At 37.2% G+C, this 20244-nt stretch overlaps 1 protein-coding gene across 6 annotated transcripts in view; it reads right to left on the minus strand.

Moving 5' to 3' along the window:
* Positions 1–20244, minus strand: part of LOC124309369 (glutamate receptor ionotropic, kainate 2) — a 246677-nt gene that overhangs the window by 199345 nt on the left and 27088 nt on the right. For 5 of the 6 annotated variants that reach the window (XR_006909229.1, XM_046772980.1, XM_046772976.1 and 2 more), the window contains exon 1: positions 13227–13347. The exons of the other annotated variant lie outside the window; for it this stretch is intronic. The gene's annotated coding sequence lies outside the window, so the exon portion shown is untranslated. Of the gene's footprint in view, positions 1–13226; positions 13348–20244 lie in introns of those variants that run through there. 6 annotated transcript variants of the gene reach the window in all.

The raw sequence follows: 20244 nt of genomic DNA on the forward strand, positions 1-20244 counted from the left end.
ATTTCAACGTCCGTTTCTATCGGTAATAAATCGATATTCAATGTTTTACATTTTTCTAAATGTTTATTTACTTTTGAAGAAAATTAATAAATTTCTTTCCTCCAATTTATCTTTCAAAAGATTTTCATCTGACTGCCAAGTTCTGTGCGTTTCAGATTTTTCACCCGGCCATTTTCGAGTTCATCGCAGAAGCTTGTCTGACAGACCGACCGACGTTTCCGTTTTTAATTGCGTTGAAAATTATCGCAAAAAGAATAAACTGCCTTTCCTACTTGCTTATTCTTTTTTCTTCATTTCCTCACCGACGTGATTCAACGCGTTGAAATTTTATTAACGAGCCTCGCTCGCTGAATCTTAAGCACACGCGTAAATGGAATTCCAATTAGGGATCCCTCCATAATTAATTAATGACCCGGCTGAACAGGGCGTTGCATTTCTCTTGGCACCTACGATCCGCACCCTCGTGCTTCACGATTCCAGGAAAAAGCTTTCAACGTTATGACGCGCGTAACGATTGTGTCACGTTATTCCCCGATGTATGTCATCCTTGTATTTCGCACCTTGCGAAAAGCTCGAGGCTACTCCAAGAACAGATACCATAATAAAGAATATGTTGTCTTTTTTTCTCATAAGAATAGGCATATAATACGCAGGAAAAAAGGAACAGTCTTAAAAACAAACCGATAAGAAATTGAAAAAAAAAAAAAAAAAAAACAAGATAAAAAAAAGCTTCTTCCGTCTCCTGGGGAGTTCGGGACAGTCGTTTTTTTTTTTTTTTCTATTTTTCAAGAATTGATGAATGTTTTACACGTGAAACAGTATGTATATATATATATATATATATATATATATATATATATATATGTTATATACCGACGATTTGCATACGTAGGCGAATGGTAATTCACCGCGATTCTTCCGAACCGCTACATCAAACTACGAACCACTTTATTGAACGATTCACCCGAGCTTGCAATCCCCCCATGGAAGCCCGGCTGTAGTTTAGAGCTTTTCAACGGGGTGCATTTTAAATTATGTACCATATCCATTTTTCTCTTTCCTTTTTTTTTTCATTCTTTCTTTCCTTCTTTATTTTTTATCATCCTGTTTTTTACGAAGGAACTGAAAAAGCTACGCAAATATTTGTCTCTTCTTTTTTTCTTTTTTTTTTTTCATCCCTTCGCCGGGATCAATATCGCTCCGATGTTGTCACATGCGAAAGTCGGTGAGTTGTTCGAAATTGGTTGTAAAAATGAGAAGATGAAACCGAAAAATTTTATGTTACGAGAATGAAATTTATATCCTTCGTTTCGTAATTATTTTAGTTGAGAATTCTCTAATGCAAGTTTCAAAGGTTTCTTGACTGATGATTGAGATTTTTTGTTGTATTTGTTTTTTGCAATTATACAGTGTTACAGGCATTTTGCGCGATTTCACGTGGCTAAATATTTTCACTCATTAACAGCGCAGGTGTTTAATTCAGGAATAGAATTTCAGGGGTGGTGTTGAGAGTTTGGAATTCAAAAAGTTCTCGAAGCGACTGATTACGAATTACTTGGTGGCGAAACTTGAGGTAAAGAGAACAAACTTTGAAGAAATAACAATGTTCCGAAATGCAAGATTCCGAAAATTCAAGTTACGATAGAGCAAAGTTTCGTAAATTAAAGTTCCGATAGGGCGAAATTCTGATAAAAAAGTTTCGATATATCAAAATTCCGACAAATTAAAATATACTCACAGAGGGTAGTTCAATCAACGAGTGGGTGTGAAACATGGGAAGAACCGAAAATCAGAAAAAATCAGAATCAGTGAAAACATCGTAAATCCAAAACAAACAAGAACGATATTTGATCATTCGGAATTTCGATGTTTCAGATTTTTAAATTCTCTCACATTTGTACTTTCGGAACTTTGATGTCTCGTCAAAGTTGGATTTCTTCACTTCAAGTTTCGCCACGAAAAAATTCGGAATTCGGCGCTTTCGAGACTTTTCAAATTCGGAATTTCGGAATAAATTTTGTGGTAATGAATTTCTCAGTCCTGCTGGGTCCGGCTTTTCCTTTGAGATTTCATCGAATCAATCCGCCTTTGAAGAAGACCGACGATGCCGGCTTTGCAGGCATTTACTGCCTTGTACCTTCATACGTAAACTTCGAGGGTCCGGTTTGCGGATTACAATGCGTGTGATCTTTGGAGCGATAGCCGGACGACGACTCGAAGCCCTTAATTTGGGATTAATTGTCCACCCTAACGAGCCCACGACTTGACCTTCGTTCTACCGAAATCCACGTCAAATCAAACCCAGTGGAAAAGCGAATTTTGCTCCGTCAAGTCACCGAACCGAATTACTTAATTTTATTACGACCGAGTTCGTTGTCGTAATTTTTATTTCTATTCTACGAAAATTTACTCTACTTGCGCAAAAAATCATTATTGCACTTCATTTGGAATCGACAAAAAAATTGGCTTAGCAGAATGTAATTTTATTCATTGTTTTGCCGAAAGAATTTGTTACTTCCGAAACAAGCTTTTTGGATTAAAATTTTTTTTTTTTTCTCTCTTTTCGTCAAAAATCTGTCCGAAAATTTCAACAACTTTGATTTTTGGTTCAATATAATTTCCTATGAGATGTTGAGGTTTATTTGAATCAATTTTTTTTTTTTTTTTTTGTGTGTTTTTCTTCTTATTTTCGCAATAAAATTGTACCAATAAAAAAATTAAGCAATCGCAATTTTACGGATCAAGTTGACGAGAAATATCAATTTCAGTTTTGTAGAACGTTGGATCTGTACGCGGCCGGTTGATTGTCTGTATTATAAGGGGTCGAGTAATAATTTCGGAAACAGGATGAAACGGGATGTTGTACCAATTTAATAGTTAATTACCCAAAGAGGTCAAGGTATAAAAGTTGGAGAAGGGTGCGGTGGAATTCCCACGTGGTTAAAAATCCTTTTAGGGAGTATTTCCGGTTCGTAAAACCGGCCTAATAGGTAAATACATGCATGTACTATGCATGTAATACATAGATACAGGGGAAAAGGACCAGGTCCAACATAACGGTTGACATCTTTTTATTCGAATGTAATTTTTAATTCAAATATTTGCTCCGCAATTTGCAAGGAGGAAAAAAAAAATAAATAAAGAAAAATAAAAATACTAAACGTACATTTTAATTCTATTATTATTTTTATTTTTATTTTTATTACACACACGCGTACACTTACCGTGCGAAAAAATATGTTTACGGATGCAATTTGTTGTATGATTACGCGTCCAATTTCACGGTACGTATAGCGAATTTTTATTCACCCTTACTTTTAATAATCAGGCTAATTTCTTACCAGCCTAATGTTTGCTCCAATTTCATGGCAAAAGATCGAGGGGAGGGGAAATTTTTTGAAAATTGTGAAATAACAATGATAACAAAACATGTGTAGATGGGAATACCGATGTCATTTTTTACATTTATTAGTACTCGTAATCTGAGTAAAGGGTAAAATTTGATTATAAATACGGCTAAATTGAGGTTTGAACAACACAAATTTTTTTTTTTTTTTTTGTTTTCTTCACGGTGGGGACGGATCGGCAAAAGCGGGAATAGTCAGGGAATTTCCTATATATTTACCTTGTTTAGTTTATATAGAATTTATAACCCACCATACTCATTATTGAATACAGTGCACTCTCTCAATAGGGCCGAAACGAGGAAAGAGGGGAAAAGATTTTCCACAAATCGGAGGCCTCCCACCAATCACTGTTGAAGATTCAAAACATTGCATTTGCTGCGTGGCCTTATTGACAGATTTGCTTGTAAGAATGTAGAGAGTGGGGGATGTAAACCGCGTGATTATCGAAGGGCGTGACCCAAAGACAAGACGAGTTGTCGAAGTGTAAACAGACTGCGGATACCAAAGCTGATTGTGAGTTTCGTGTCTTCATTGCTTGGTGTAACTTCAACGAGTGATATCGACTCTCCTCTTCCTGGGTCGGTCGGTGTTGTTTTTATTTTCGGTTCGCTGGTTTTCGATGAATGCGTAGTTGCACTGTTGGCACGTTTTCGATATTCAACTGATCAGGTAGCTAGCTAAAGCACAGAAAGTCGGAGTGAGTGTAGAATCAAGTGTTATTACGGTGCGGATTCTTAGATTATAGCTTTATAAAGTTTTCAGTGTAAAATGTGCGGTGTTCCACTGTTCAGCCTGAGATGCTGCCAGAACTACAACATGTAAAGTGTGGAGCAGCCCAGAGGAGGTAACAATACTTCTTTTATTTATTGTGTGATAATCCAAAGTGGTATGTATGCACATCGAAGCCGAAATTTTGATCTTGCGTAACATGCAGTCGATAAATAATTAAGCTGAAGCTATAGCAGCCAATGTTAGCAGCCAAATGTGTTAAATTTTTTGGGAATAGAAAAATGGGGTACTGTTTTATCCTCATAATTATATAAAAGTATCGGGGATTCGAGGTATTTCACAAAATTTTGATTTTCGGATTTCACTACCTTATGCGAATAAACACGAGAACGTTTGGCTGTTAATTCTGGCTGCTAGCTTCGGTCTTGTCGATAAATATGGTTGTAGACACGAGTAATAATTGATTTGACAACTAAAAAGCCAATTTGCTAAATTAATTCATGTTTTCTTTTTTGTTTATTCCAGATTTAAGCAGAGACATCCGAGTAACTTCTCCATTGCTCGGCAACGTCGGTGAGTTTGCATGTGTCAGGTTACGGGTATTTCCCTGGGATTCCTCTGTCACGTGGCGTGGCGGTAACAACTGTTACACAAATCTACGATTTTTTAGCTGCATGGATAGGCTCATTCACGATCGCAACGTGCTTGACTTTCAGTCGAATAATTTTTTTTCCGCAATTTAATTTACGGTAGCTTAATTGAAGTTAGAAATTTCGCACGTTGCTAAAAGTGGAATGAGCATCGCGACAGGTAACCATCGCTTACTCGGCACTCGCGAGATCGAATTGTGTTTCGCAACTGATGTAATAATCTACGTTTGAATTTACCGATGATGTCGTTTAAGCGGTGGATCCACCTGAGGCTTGAATATATTCCAGTTATTGATTAATCGTACTCATATGATTGTTTGATTGATAAAATTCCAAAGTCTGGCATAATGTAACTTAATCAAACTGCCTGTTATGTCTCGAATCATTTGTAACTTTTTGACGGCCAGCAAGTATTGATCAATTGCAGGTTTAGCTCGCTTAGAAAAATACGAATTAACGTACAGGATGTTTCTAATCCATCTTACAAAAGGTTGATGTACCGATAGTCTGCCAAAATTTACTAAGATAATATATACAATTTTACAGTTGGCGGGATACTACCGCGATACTTCATTCTGACAATGGGTAGGCAGACTACGATACAAAAACATTTTGCTCCCAACAGGTAACCAACGAAAATGTAAGTCAGCGACCACGGCGCAAATGATGAAGAATGATGTGTGTTGGAAAAAATGGAGAATCGTTTAGATCGAATATAGGTAACCGGGTAGGTAGGTGGACGTTTTGGGATTCGTCGCGGGGTTTATGCATGTTTGTGTGAGTCTCCCTTTTCCGTTGGGTGGTTCCGTTGGGAAACGGGTAAGGGTAGGAAGGTCGCGACGTACCGTGATGTTACTAACTTTTGTAATTCACAGCGTCAAACGATCACAGAGATTTTTTTCCCCAAAGACTCCGTATTCGAGTCTCTGGGCCATTTTTAAGCATGTGAATTTTAACAAGATTAAATTTACAATTTCTTGTGCACTTCACTTATGCACTCTGCAACCATTTTTCAATTGTTATTCAATTCAATTATTTGGTCATTACCGATCATTATTCCATTCAATTGATTTCTGGGATCGTCTGAATGGGCAAAACGCATCTCTGGACCATCTATCGCGTTCCGTGGTACGCTAGATGGGGAGAGATGCTGAGCTCGAAGACTTCGCGTCGAAGAGGACCACCGACCGTCACGCCACACATTAATGCATGCCCTCCAACCAGCCTCCCAGAATTGATTCGCATCTGTAAACAACAATCCGCATCGCAATGTGTCGGATTCAACAAGACGCAGATGCGGATTGGATCTCTACAGAAATTTGCGACAATTCCTAGATATTTAAGGATTTTTGACTGATCAATCGATCGTGCCTTTTTGCGCGTAGATTGTTCACGGAAATCCAATGCGTCTTTTGCGCGTGGACTTGATACCGCGTGACTCTGAGTTTGGATCGAAGACTGTAACTAACTACTTGGACTAACTTTTGGTCATAAAGGCAGTCTGAGGTTGCTTAAATTTTGTGAAAAAACGTCAGGGAATTGTGCATTCTTTGACGGGAAAAGTCTTGAATTTTATTTCAGCAAAATTATCTTTCAAATTCGTGTGGTTTGAAATTCACGACAAAAAAATTTTCCGGACAGACCGTTCCATGTTTTCATGTTACGGTGAATTTTTATGGTTTACTCGAAAGTTTGATCGCAAGAGTTTGATAGATGGAAATATAGAACAGACTTGAAATATTCACTGACAATATTGAGAAGATATTATTATTATCCACACAAGACAAACACAGTTTCGAACTTCTTATACACCTCGCTTATATTCCCTTCTTTTTATTATCAGCAAAAGTTTCGAAAGTTTCTCTTCCTCGTTGATATTTCCATACATTTGAATTCCCCATTAATAACACCGATCCTTCGCGGCTCTTTTTTTTTTCTATTCAACATTCAAACCCCCTTTTATATCCACTTTGATACTCTCGATTCTCCCTCGTCAATGATTTCGGCAAATTTCGAGTTTTCTTTATCGTTCACATTTTTTATTCATACGAATCGATTCTTGTGGTTTACTACTTGTTTATACTATCGTACCTTCATAGGTGAATAAAACGGATGGTACGTTGTTGAATGAATTGAAAAATTTGATAAATACAAAGTTGAAAGAAACGAAGGGAGAAAAAAATATTCTACTTCGGGATTCGAACGTTTTTATGTTTCTCTCGCCTTTAGTACCCATCCATCTCTTTTTACTTCAATTTCAAACCTGTCCTTGTATATTTTCGTAAATAAGAAAATTCCATCCAAGTATTAAACCGCCACGTGTATATATATATATGTATACAATATATCTATATTGAATTTATACTCGCAATAGCGAAAGCAAAAGTGAAACTCGGGCGAAGCGTCACGTGTTTACAATAAAAATTGAAAGGGAATCTTGCAAAAGTGAAATATACAACTACTGCACGGTATCAAGATGAAAATATGTTTTTTTTTTCCCTTCTTCAATTCCGCGGAGAATTTTTTTTTTTTTTCACCGTTAAAAAAAATCCCGAATTTATTTGAAAGCGATTCAAACGTCAATCACGATGAAAAGTTGCCTGAAACCTAAAAAAGATATCGATTTTCACTCCAACTATTTCAGACTCATGATAATAATTCCAAGAATATAATTTCTTCTTGCTTCTCATTGGTGTTGAGAAAAAAAGTTGAAAAAAATTTTAAAAAAAGTCCAGATCGGTGAAACGTTTATTATCTCACGGAAATAATATTCGGATTTAACGTAGTTAATAATGAACCGGAAGTACCGGATTTAAGCGGCACGATGGAGAAACTGAATCGAAGCAAATGAACAGACGCAGTTTGTTGTTCCATTAACTTTCCATAGTTGCTGGCCGGGGTCGAGAGGCGGACGTTCAACTTCCGGTTGGCTTTAACCGTATGTAACACCAGCTCGAAAGTCGTGTAAAACAAATTAATGGCATGCAGCAGCAGCGGCTGCAGTTAAGTCTGTGTATAACGGTCGGCGTGTGTACGAAACTCGAAAGCCGGTGCAAAGCGCCAAACATGAGGAACGACCGCCAAAAGCAAAAGTAAAACAAGACTGATAACGCTGCGAACCTTTCGAAGGCTTCGGTTTTGTTTATCATGGACGCATCGAGTTTGCGGCTTGAAGCGAACTCACTGAAAGCGAATCGCCGGATGTTCGAAACAATTTTGGAACTAGTGATAAACACGGTCGTATTTGTTTTATTTTTTTTTTTGTTTCGTTTTCTTTCTTTCTTGCTTTTTCTTTTTGTGGCGATTTTTTAGTTTATTTTTTACAGTACGAAGCGTTTAATAAATTTTTTAGAAACAGAGCGTTATTTTCGAATACACAGCATTTACATTTTTGATGCGAAATCGTTTAACCCTTTGAGTCAGTGTTTTTTTTTTTTTTTTTGTATATTTAGAGAAGTTTGAAAACATATTTATTTGCGGTTTTTTTTTTGTTGCCATTTCTGATGATTTACTTGTAGTAGGTTTTCAATACTCAAGAGTAATTACTGCGATATAATGTAAATTGTTATTGTTAGAAACATATTGATTGAAAAAAAAATCGTGACAATTAAGTTCTTGAGGTCGTCGATTACGAATCGGAAATCACATTTGAAAATTTGAGAAGAAGGATCGAAAATATGGCGGACGAAAATTTGAAATTCGATCGAGTACGGAGAAAAAATTTTGTACAAGGGTTTCCGGGGTCGCTGATTACGAATCTGAAATTAGATTTTGAAAATTTATCACGGCAAATCCAATCAGCGTTCCCGAAAACTCCTGCACAGAATTTTGACCGTATTCGAACAAATTTGAAATTTTCCACCACATTGGATCCACAGTTTAAAATTTTCAAAATCTGATTTTGCAATAGCCAGTCTAACTAGTAAAAACTCTCAAAAATACTTAGATCGAATAATTCCACGAGGTAAGCTATTTATTTTGAAAAATTCGAACTCGATCATTATATCACTTTCTTTTTCAATCTTTCGCAACGGAATTTCATTATAGAATCAGACTGTAACCGTCGAATATAACGGTTATAGATTCTCCGGTTACACCTATATCGATAAAATAGATAATTGAATAGAAATTGAAACGTTGGATTATATCGAATCCTCTGCCGTTCGCTTTTCGCTTCATTTCACGTTTAATTTGCGCTTCGCCCCGCTTATCTTTTCGAGTGATAACCATCATAGCCGACGCGCATTTTTCCCCTCATTTTTTCACGACCTTGCATTCCTGATCATCCCTGCTTATAGGTAGGTACGTAAGATGTTTGATTACATATATAAATATACATAAATATATATATATATATATATATATATATATATATATATATATATATATATATATATGTATGTACATATGTACACAAATACGCGGCACATAGAAGTGTACGTATGAAAAAAAGATCCCCCGTTAAGATCCCAACTATCGCGCGACAAGGGATAATGAGGGATTTTTTATCTCCCTTCTTTATTCTTTTTCTTCTTCTTCTTCTTCTTCTTCTTCTTGGTTTTATTCGTTTCCTGCCGTAGCGCGAATGGATTTTTCCCTTCTTTGCTGACTCCGTCTCGATCCTGCATTCCGATATACATATGTATATAACTATATCCCAACTCCAGGAAGAAAACGTTCTCGAAGCATTTTTCCGTCGTCGCGTATTGAAAAAATAGATACGTTTATTTCTCCTATGTTGTTCGCTTTCTTCCGCTTTGCACATTTTTCTTTCGTTTAATTTTTATTTTTTTATTTATCTATTTTTTTTTTTTTTTTGTTTTTTTTTCTTGTTTCTTTTTTTTCTCTCTTCTTCCAATTTTTCTTCGACATACAACGTACAATCTACTCTCAAGTATCGAACAGACAAACACACGCTGCTCGAATTTCTCGGAGAAAGGTGATGAAACAAGAGAAAAATTGCGAGGAGAAAAAAAGAAGAAGAAGAAAACAACAACAACAAATAAATAAAAGAACGTCAAAGACGACGACGAAAAAGGGGACGAGGGAGACTGAGAGGGAAATTTTGAGAAGGGTAGGACAAGGGGTTCTACACTTATGTTTTTGAAGGAGGGCGAGGAAGGGCGACTAGAAGGAATAGCAGTGGAAGAGAAATCGACGGTAAGGGTTGACCCGTGACTTGGAAATTGAGGACAACGAGACCGGAGGTGATAACAATGTTTCGCGAAGCAATAAACCGGCTATAAACTGTTCGGCCGAATCACTTCGGTCCTGTATATATATGGTCGCCATACTCAGCGCAACGCTATCCATTTCTATCCGAAAACCAATTCGGAACTAGGAGAGAGCGAGAGAGAGAGAGAGAGAGAGTGTGTGAGGAAGAAGTAAGGAACAAGTAAAAGATAGTGGGGGGAAAAAAAGCACTCGAGGGAACGACGTTCCGATTTGAAAAGATTTTAACTTTCGACTTTCACCGTTGTTTGTTCACCTTTTTTCCTTTCTCCTCTCACCTTCTTTCTCCATCTTTATCTCTACTTTTTTTTTTTCTAACGATTCGTGTTTGAGAAAAATCGTTATTTTGCACTTTTAGGATTGTCTGAAATTTGGTAAACCGTGATAACGCAAAATGTGTTGGTACGTGTATTTGTGTATTTTGGAGAAAACAACTCCTTGATGGCAGTTTTGAAATTGCCTCAATAACGATCATGTTGAAATTGGTAAGAACTGTTATTTAGTTGAAATTCATTGAACCGTAATAAAAGGAAATTAATCATATTTTTCAATGTCAGTTCGTTCAAAATTGTTGTAAAAATAAGAAAGTAGTGATTTTTTTTTACAAATGTTTCGTTACGACAACGTTCATCATTTTTTACCTCGTGAGACGATAGAAAATAAGAACTCAATGCGACGAGCGAAAAAGTTTTGTTTTTTTTTTTTTTTCTTTTACTGATTATACGTGCGATTGTAATTATTACATGTAATCACATATCGATATTCGAGAGGGTTGAAAAGTATCGTGAGACGCGGAGTTAATTTGAGGATTCGGTCGTGATTACGGGTGAAAATAAAAAATAGATATCTCAATTTCAAAGTGACGATTTATAATCTCAGCGTTATGAAAAATAATAGTTATTGCATGAACACGGAGAAGAATGAAAAAGGGAAAAATTTTCCGAGGTGAAGTCGAGCAGGAATATTCGTAGAGCTTGGAAGAAAAGAGATCTTCTTTAATCCGTCGGACACGAGGAAGGACGATTTTCTTCGTCTCCATTTTACTACCCTTCCTGAGCCGCTTTTCCTCGTCTCCTTTCGTCTTCTTTCGGGGCTTAAAAAGCTCCTACCGTGCTCCATTCGGAGGAACGGATACTCGCCGAGAAGATTCGCAGGCGTTTAGACTCTCAGCGTTACTGCGAAAGTTGTAGGTGTTCGTGTGTATATGGGGCATTCCATGAAATCTCGATCAAGATTCTACTTCCATGTCCCAGATTGGCTTTGTAATTTTTTCCATCAAAGTACGTGATGAAAAATGCAATCGCAATTTTTTTTATGAATTTTTCGATCCAGCGTATCTGAAGTATGATTTAAAAACTTGAAACAAAATCCCCCACTTTCTAAAATGTGAAAAGATAGTCCAAAAAATGTTTGAAAATATAAAAAAAAAATTTTACACCAATTAGAAGACGGTTATTTCATAACTTCGATAGGTGAATAGGAGAAATAAGAAATTATTATTTGTCGATTGTATTTTTAACATAAGAAGAAACACAAACTTTTTTATTCATAATAATAATAATAACGTAATTTTGATGATGATAATATTTATTTGTTTACATTCTTCTTATTCATCGTTCGAAGTTGTGAAATCTCCGTCTTCTGAAACGTATCAAAAATTTCGTTGTATTTGGTAAGATTTTTCTGAATTTTTTCAGATATTTCGAAAGTGGCAGTTTTTGTTACAAGCTTGGTTGAAAAATTCTGAAAAAAATTGCTATTGCGTTTTTCGACATATACTTGCATACGAAAAATTATAAAGCGAATCTGTGACATCGACGTGGAATCTCGATCGAGATGTCACGGAATGTCCCATATATGTATATATACAGAAAAAGAGAAGACGGACAGAGAGAGAGAGAGAGAGAGAGAGATAACGGTGGGTGTAAGAGGCGGTTAAGAATGCTTCCCTCGGTTCCATTGTTCTTCAAAGCTGCTGACGATTCCGCGGATGAGCCATACGTCTCAGACTGAAACCTCCATAAACTCGACGACTCAATTTCAGATGCAGTCTATTGTACATTTCCAACTTTTGTTCCTCATTTCAAAACGTCAAGAATTACTGAAAACTCTGACGTAAGAATAGGCGATTTTTACCGCCTGCTGAAAATGTACAAAAGACGCTATTTTTTAACTAAAGAAGTGCGCAAAAACTGTTTTTCCCCACTAGTGAAATAAGTATTTTGCCGCTGGTAGAGAAATTGTTCGCTGTTTCCAAACGCGCACCTCGTTGACATTTTTACATTTTTGTTGTAAGAAAAAAAAAAAAATATCGCGGGCAATGACGAATTTTGCACACTCGTTGTGTAATATACTATTTCTGCACTCCTCGCAAAGCGATAAAATCTTTACTCCGTCACATCGCGAGTTTTAAGGTCACCCTGATGAACTCGGAAATAAAACTCTTGGGAGCAAGAATGAAGTATAGAAGAATAAAAATGAACGTCAAAGCAACTAAAGTGTTGACTGTTTATAAAAAGTGATTTGAAAAGCAGTTAATCGTCTGTGGAATGTCGTGCATTCATTAATTTCAAACAATCAATTTTGCTTCTTTTTCTAACCATGCCTTTAATCGAGTCACGAAGCATTATATGATCAATGATAAAGGATGGTCGGTAATTTCTAAAAAAGGGTAGCGAACCGACTTGTCAGCACACGAACTTGAATAGAACTTAGCACACCGCAGGACGATTTTCGTTTCCTTGATAGCCAGTGTTCAGTGAAGATTGTGAGATACGATTTAAAAAAGTTCCCAGGTTGTAAAATAAATGGTTGACATTCTTTCCCCAAGTAGTGCAGAAAATTTTTTTTCCACGTCCACCAGCCGAACGTTGTGAGCGATTTTCAGATTTTTAAATATTGTAGGAAATCGTTTAATCTAGACATGGAATCGTTGACCTCACAATGTGGTCCTAAATTTTCCGAAAAATCTTGACTCATTCCTGCGAACCGTTTTTCAGGTTTGATGTGTTCGATACGTGTAAATCACCTCTGACCTATTACCGATTGTTCAAAGCCGAAAGGACAATGGTGGCACCAGAGCTTAACACCTAATAGACAAGATTCGAGCTTGCGAAGCGACGCTTCGCGGCGTCGGAATGCCGGGAAGACCGAAACGTGACACTTTGGGTACAACACGCAAGGTAAAGAGCAAAGGCACTGAACTCACCACTTCCGGTTTTCATGGTGGCAATTTCCTCGCGTCCTTGAAGAAGGATATTCATTCGCGGTTTCCCTTGGACAGGTTTAATCACGGACAAGAGACGAGGGTATCACAAAATCACAACACAATTCCTCCTACCCCCCCACCCACCCACCCAGCCCTTCACAGGCGAAGAGAGTTTCTTCAACTATGACCTTAAACACGAGGCTGACCTCAAGTCGGTCTTCTTCCGGTTGAACTGCAGGAACCACTGGAGCCGGGTCGACGGGTCGTAATTCCTGGTCTCTCTCTCTCTCTCTCTCTCTCTCTCTCTCTCTCTCTCTCTCTTAACGCGGCATTAACCTCGAGCGGCCAAAAACCGTTTACCAAGTTAGATTGCGCCGGCTGCTGATCTCGGAGAAGACCCTCGACACTTTCGAGGACCAGGGCTTCCGACCGTCACCACTGGGAGCTTTCCTACCGAGCTTTCTTGCTCGATTTTGTCCAGGGGATGTTCGCCCTGTCGTCGGACTCGGGGACGAATGATTCGTTGACGCTGCTCCCGAATCCACGCTTTTAGCTAGTCAACGTCGACCCAGTATCACAGAATTGAGGGAGCTTTTTCTTCTTCTTCTTCTTCTCAATGGCTCGAAAGCTCAACGCGACCTTTAACCGGTTGCAGGCCTCGCGATTCGCAGGTTAGAATTTTAGGCACCGATGAAACACCTGCCGCATTGTCTGTCACCTTCGCACGACAGGCTTCGTCTACGAACGGAGAGTAACTGGTCCAGCTAACGGCGCCGCGAAGCTCGGAGGCTGTGTCCGCCCCCGCATCATCCCTACGAAGCGGGTTGCCAGCGCCTCGTTCAACCCTCCCAACATCCCCACCATAATATCGATCCCCTCCACTCACCATGACGACGGCGTCCTTTCGTTTTAACCCGCGGCTTTTCGAAATAGCTGAACGTTCTTTTTCTTGCAACGATTCACGTAAAGCAGGTACGGAACTTCTATGTTCTTTCAAGTACACCATCATTGGGAGGAAAATTGAAGAAACTCTAAGTACGGAGCGGAGATTGACGCGTCAATTCGACGAATTCCATTCGTAACTTCGTCTCTGTTCGAATTTTCGGGATTTTTTTGGTGACAGCGGTGGGATACTTGGCAAAAATCGGGAAGTGCGACCGCTGTGAAAAAGTTTCTCGATCTTCCAAAAGATGATTGATCGTGACGAATAAGCGAACTTTTTGCAAACTGTTTGCTTGTTTTTGTTTTTAATTTTTCTTTTTTTTTTTTTTAATTTCTTTTTTGTCGCCGCTTCTCGACCTTTGAAATCCGAGGTGTCAGGAAACTGATGGGAGTTCATTGAATTCTGCCTGTACTTCACATTACGGAATTAATGTTTTCATTTACTCTGTTGGTGACAGTGACGGGATGCTTGGGTGAAATCAGTGTGTCTATCGGTGTGAAAAATACCTTCTCGCAATCGCGAGATATTCAAAGAGATTATTTCACGATGATTAATTGTGGAGAGTTGACGAACTTGTTGCGAAAATTTACTGTTCGCAAACTGTCGACACACACCTTGAGTGTATGAAGAATTAGAAATACGGTCTCGAGCATTTATCGGTAAAAAAAACGTTCCTCTAGAATTATAGATTTTCTTATTTTTGTGTGGGAATTATTACATTTCCAAACATGCTCTGAAAATTGTACATACTTACTTATTACGTTCGAACTTTGGAGAAACTTTGTCCCACTTTGAGTATAAAAATTGTCAGTAGATGATTCTTTGGTTTCTAAGATGCACAGTTTTTCATATTTATAAAAAATTTCTATCCAGACGGGAATCCTTGAGAGATTTTGATAATACCGAAATTTTTTATACTTAAATGACTAAAAAAGATGTGATCGAAAATTTCTATTAACAAGATTTAGATTAAAGTATGATACATGTGTCTTGAAAAACAAAAATTCAATCTTTTTCTTTATCGATCATTTCAATAACTAAAAACTCGGTGTTATATATCGAAATTTCACGCCCGATTTTTTTTTATTTTCCACAGGTGTTGTAAGAATATAACCTGCGTCATATTTCATTCACAAAGTCACGTGACCACGAATCTTTCGAGTTTCTAGAGCAATACCTTCAATGTCAATAATACAGCTGTTGAAAAATTTAACGTTTCACGCCACTCGCGAAGTTATTTTTTTTTTTTTTCTAACCCGATGCGACGCTGCGTACCGTTCTAATTTAACAATTGACCAGATTGTCCCTTCGGAATGAATAAACACTTTCATATAAACTCCGGAAGCTCTGCTCCCCGCCATGTTGTCAGAGTACACGATGAGCCTGTAACCCCACTCGTAAGCTGTCAGCGTTAATTGACCCACTTTTCAAATACGAAATGCGAGAAGCTTCGCACTAGCAAAACTATAAACGATATAACCAAATTACAGCGCTCGTCAAAATTCGATACTTTGAAGCTGGGCTGTATCTGATTAACGAAAAGCAAGAATTTTTTTTCCACGGTTTCACGATAATTAAGCTTCATCGAATTTCGTATACCAAAGCAAACGATCACCGTCAGAGGAAAAAAGAAGCTGTTAGCGGTCGTTCGAATACAGCTTTCACACAAATCAATCAATTAGTCATTCGAAATTGCACAAAATTTTCGTTACATTTTTGCGCCGCATCGCGGAGCTTTTTCAAATCACGTCATTCTCTTGATATTATTATGAATTTTTCCATCCTGCAAAAGATTTTTTCAAATCTATATGCTTGTAAGACTTTTTGAAATTTTCTCACATGTTTCGAAAATCTCAGAAACAGATTCACAGAAATTTGAATTGTTCTACTTTTTGTCTTTTTTTTTTGGCGTCAGTTCATTTTTTTTTACACAATGACAGGATATCGTTGCCGATTTTATCCTCTTCGCGCGTTTCATCGATCCGCTGTCTCATTTTTACTTTTCGACCTTTCGACTGTTGGTTCATCTTTTTTTCGAACTCTTTCAGGACGTTACCGATATGGAAAATTGTATCGTCAGGCGGTGCCTACATGCGAGTGGTAAATAGAAAGTGGAGTATTTACGAAAGGCGGAGTGATAGAAATGAAGCGTTATTTGCGAGTGTAGATGGGATTTAATTTCGCCCATATAAAGTGTGCAACGAGGATCATTTACAGGGTAAAAAGGTCGATATGCAATAGCGGGAAGCTTCCGGGTCTCGTTCTCGTTTCGAAATACTGGAAAAGCCGATCGAGGCAGTGATTAATTTTTGGCGTGGTTTCATTTCTTTTTTTTTTTTTTTTTTTTATCTTTCATTCTTCTAGGTACGCTTTTGCACGCGGTGCTGGGCTGCTGGACGATCTATCGATCAATTATCGATCTTCGATTTTTACTTTCTCCGATGTCTGAACCGTGTTACACTACGAGATTCGCACCGCAATCAATCGCTGACGAAATAATTAATCGATTAACTCAACTGAGCTCTGTGAAACGCTTATGCACGATCAAATTCAGAAATTAAACGCGATTCAATTAACGATGAAATTTTTGCGGCGTGAGATGTTGATAAAAAATTTACAAATGTTTACTTGGACTCGAAATATTTTCAAGGATTTCAAGCAATTTCAAATCACTGCGGCAAATAATTAGCAATATAGTTCCAAGGATTTGAGGAGGTTTGGTCGAGATTTAAAAACATCTCATCTTCACTTCGGATCGTGGGAATTTAAAATATAATTCTATAAGATTTCGTTTGATTCAAAAAGAAATAACGTGGCTTTAGCGATTTCGATGATTTACAATTGCAATTTCAGGGATTTCATACGGTCGTTATACCTACAATAAAAATACTTCAGAAACGTTTCAGAATGTACATGTAACATTATACTTTGAAATGATGTCGTGTGCGGTTTTAGAAGATTTAATAGGATCTCAAGAGATCTCAGAAGCTTTTGAGGAATTTTTGTGCCCTCTGTTTGCCGAAAAAATAATATGATCGTATTTGTGTGCCTGGAGAAGGTGAAATAAAACTAGTTGCTCACAAGCCTCTCCCGATATTTTGAACTAATGATCGAAATCGAGGCGAGAGAAAATGACTTCGTAATTTTGAAAATAAAAAAGGCACGGAATGATCGAATGGATGTAATAGGCCAACTGATAGGATTCGTTACGTCAGACTGAATGATCGTGAGGTGAAATTTCATGGCGACTGCTTGCGACGACGCCCTTGTACGAAGTGTCAATTCTACTCGTTGGAAACTGTCAAAGTTACGCCCGGGCAACGCGTTTCGTAAGGGATTTAGAGCTGTCCTCAAATCGGTGGTCTACCACTCGCCGCGTGTTTGATGCACCCGTGTTTCCCACAGTCGAATATATTTATCGCTGGAATATGGTTGAAAAGTTTAAAAAACTAATCTATGGTCTTAAAGGGATCTGTTTACTGAGAAAAAAATCCTACCGTTTGGAAAAAAAAAATTTTTTTTCATTAAAAATGCTATAACTTTCGAACTGTTTGAGATGGCAAAATTTTCAAGGCATATTCTTGTAGGGCATTAAATTCTCTAAAAAAAAAGACTCCCGAGCTGATTTTCTGGACTCAAAAATTCGCGAAACTCACGGGCTGTGAAAGTCGAAGAAATGCAGAAATATGCAGTTTTAAGGCTCTACGATTGAAAATATCCATACTAAGTGAAAAAACTTAAACTAAAGTGAAACGAGGTGTGTGAAAGATGTTGTTTATAAACTAGATTCGTCAAAGGAGTAGAGTTTTAATTCATTTATTCATTTTTTATCGCATTTTCAAACATTGATATTCTTTTTAATTGTTGATAAAACTTTGTTTGTTACAATTAGGATATTGCTGGCGATGTAATTGCGCTACTTGGAAAATAAACTGTTCCTGTTCTTCATTTTTCGTCAAAGTTCGATTATAATTTTCTATTAACGCTATACTGCATATTTTAGCTTTTCTTAGATTTTCACGGCCCGTAAGTATACGAATTTGGAATCTAAAAAATCAACTCCAGGGTCTTTTTTTTTAGAGAATTTAATGCCGTGCAAGAATATGCTTGGAGAAATTTTCTTAATTCAAACGGTTCAGATGTTACAACAGTTTTAATGAAAAAACTTTTTGTGTCAAGCTACTGTTCGTTGATCGCAATTTTTTACTGTTTTAAATTCCCTTTTCTCGGTTTTTTAGAGACAAAAGGGAGTTATTGTTGATCACTCCGAAAATGAGAAGTCGAGTTTTCACTAAATCTCCATGTTTCGAAGTTTGGAAAATCACCTCCATTCATTTTCAGATAGACGCTGTCTGTATACATGTATGTGATAAAATTTTTTGAAAACTAAAAACATTTGGATTTTGATGAAAATTGACATTCGACGGTTTGTCGGGTGGCTGATCACGAATCTGAATACAAATTTCGAAATACAAAATGACGATCCAATATGGTGGAAAAAAACATCTAAGAATATTCTGATTTTAGTAGAAATTGGTTGGCGGTGAGTTTTTGGGTCAACGATAACGAATCCAAGTTCAGAATTCCAAAATTTCTAACCGTAGATTCATCATAGTGGTTCAAAATAAAAAAAAAAAATCTAAATAATTTCATATAACATGGTATCCGAGGGGCTTAAAATCATTGATCACTAATCTGAATTAGCAGTTCAAAATTCGAATTGGGTATTATTCTTTTTCGTTTTTCTCTACTTGAACTTGAAACCGGCGGTTGGTTTTTTTTTCCTTGTTGTTCTTTTTTTTTTTTTCTCCCTGCCCGGTAATATTTGACGGTGAGCAGAAATTTTTCAACGAGCAGAGAGAAAAAGAAGAAGAAAGTTTGCCGGTGAAATTGCGAAATTGAATTTCATCGTGCAGATTTTCCGCGGCTCTTTTACGGCGGCATAAACTTGTAAGATTTTCCGCATTCCTTGTAGCTTGCAGTATATGCAAAACGTTGCATAGTCTGTTTGATCGAATCGCAAAGCTCAGGCGACAAGACGGCCGCACTTTTACTTGAGAAATCTCAGAATCCATCGAATAATCTGGAATTCTATCTTTGCCAATCGGGACCGACGAAAATGTTTATACAATTCCAGTGCGTTTACAGTGGCCGGGCTTATTTTTTTAAATTTCTGCAACTTCGCATCCCGTCTCGCAAAATTTCACGAACGGAATTCAGTCAGACTTTTAGAAATTCCGAAATCTTTCGCAAACTTATTTTTATCATCCCACTTTTTGTGACTCGGCCAATTTGCGAATGCACGGTTTTTTTTTCGAAACGGGTTTCATCACTGCTCAAATTGCAGTTTCAGGTCACACTGTGAATTTTTTTTTTTTTATTCTTTTTACTTTTTTTTCGTCATCCATATCAAATTTATGTTTGAATTCGCAATGAAAGATTGTTGAAACAGACCGACGAGTGAATATATTCACTTGATATATACGTAAACATTGCTCGGTATATGCAAATATACGAGCCGTTTGGTTTCGACCGACATTCGCTTCCATGTAATATTCAAAGAATGTATTATAAAGTTAATTATATTTACTCTTCAAATTTGAATACAAGGGGTGATTTTTTTTCGACGTATAAGCAGATTCGCTAAAAAAAAAAAATGAAAAATCTTTGGTACGGAGGATTAAGAATGATTTTTAGTGAATTTGAAAGATTTCGGACGAATAATACAAAATGTGCCGATATACGTAATTCACACATCATTTCAAATTGTAATTTTTCGAACTACCAAAGAGAAACAAAATATTTGACTCGGATTTCACTGAATAGCGATATTAATTCTCGACCATGAGTCCTAAAAAACGTTTTCAAAAAAAATTAGGACCTGATTGAGTTTTCCAAAATTTTCAGAAAAACTTTTGCAGAAGCCATCTTTTTTTCTTGAAATAAAAAAACCAAAACTATCAAAAATCGACTTATAGCGAAGCCGAAGCTTGCGACTCGGTTTTAAAATCTCACCGGAAACAAGAGTGAAATTTTTTCATCTGCGATCAACACCTTACAATAAATATCACAAAA

Source organism: Neodiprion virginianus, chromosome 7 (assembly GCF_021901495.1).
Source record: "Neodiprion virginianus isolate iyNeoVirg1 chromosome 7, iyNeoVirg1.1, whole genome shotgun sequence".
In the NCBI taxonomy this organism is placed as follows: Eukaryota; Metazoa; Arthropoda; class Insecta; order Hymenoptera; family Diprionidae; genus Neodiprion; species Neodiprion virginianus.